The sequence below is a fragment of the Microtus ochrogaster genome (assembly GCF_000317375.1).
Source record: "Microtus ochrogaster isolate Prairie Vole_2 chromosome 14 unlocalized genomic scaffold, MicOch1.0 chr14_random_1, whole genome shotgun sequence".
NCBI classification, from domain to species: Eukaryota; Metazoa; Chordata; class Mammalia; order Rodentia; family Cricetidae; genus Microtus; species Microtus ochrogaster.
In genome coordinates this window covers 18,281,883-18,283,452 of record NW_004949096.1, presented here as the reverse complement: position 1 = coordinate 18,283,452, position 1,570 = coordinate 18,281,883, and positions in this window count along the sequence as shown.

Here is a 1,570-nt window from a genome sequence, read left to right as displayed (position 1 = left end):
CCCAACACACAGACACACACCTACATAGACACACACCTACACAGACACACCCACACCCACCTACACAGACACACCCCAACACACAGACACACAGACACACACCTACACAGATAGCCACCCCACACACAGACACACACCTACATAGACACACACCTACACAGACACACCCACACCCACCTACACAGACACACCCCAACACACAGACACACACCTACACAGATAGCCACCCCACACACAGACACACACCTACATAGACACACACCTACATAGACACACACCTACCAAGACACACCCACACCCACACACACCTACACAGACACACACCTACAAAGACACACAGACACCTACCTCCCCACTCCCTCACACATGCCCACACATAGATACACACCTACACAGACACACACACCTACACAGACACCCACCTACCCACCCCCACACCTACACAGACACCTCCCCCACCCCCACACTTCCCCTACACATAGATGTACACCTACTTAGACACACACCTACACAGACACACACAGAGACACACACACAGACACACACTTTACAGAGACATGGACACACACACACACAGTCCAGTGTTGCAGGATATTTGAACAGATGTGTAAAGATGTGTTACTGTTTTACCTTGCCTGCCCAAGGCACCTGATTGGTTTAATAAAGAGCTGAATGGCCAATAGCTAGGTAGGAGAGGATAGGTGGGATTACAGCAGAAACAGGAAGAGGGGAGAAATCTGAGATATATGGAGAGATGCCAGCAAGATATGGAGAGAGTCTGACATACAGAATGGAGGAGAGGTTAAAAAAAAAAACCCACATGGCCGAACATAGATTAATAGAAGCAAGCTAATTTAATGTTGGGGGTTATGGACCCCCAGACCCTGAATTTCCTGTAAACAACTTGCTTGCAGCTACTCTGAGCAAAACAACTTGTTTTCCTGAGTTTGCAGCTGAAAGATCCCGAGAGCTGGGGCGTGGCCAGAGCACTATATAAGCTGCCCCTGAACACAATAAAGTTGGCATTCTTGTTTCAAAGATGACCCATGTCCTTGTGTCTCTGTCTGTCTGTGTGCATATGTGTTTAAATCTCCAGGCCCCTTTCCTGGTTCACATCCAGTCCCGTATTACAGGCGGAGGCTACAATTTAAGTTATAAGATCTAGTTGGGAACATGCCTAAGCTAAAGGCCAAGATTTCATAATTAAAACTACATCTTCGTGTCATTATTTGAGGCTGAAGGACCCAAAGAAAGTCTGACAAGAAAGGCTCACTACAGTCCCGAGTTGTTTAGTGCTGTGGAAAGTGGTGGGAGTAGCCAGAAAGATCTTTCTGAAAGCTGTCTCTCATGAAGGTGGAGAAAGAAGGGCATTTAGGCCAGGCCATGGCAGCCCGCAGTTATAAAACCTGCTGCCATCTTTGCTCCATGAGTCCTGTGTGATGCTCACCTTCTCACAGATGTGGCAAGTTTTCAAAGAATTGAAATGCCAAGAAAGCTGCACATGGGGGCTCTGGGCTGCAGCCAGCATGCATGTTTGCCACCCAGCCCACAGAGTATCTTACAACCTGAA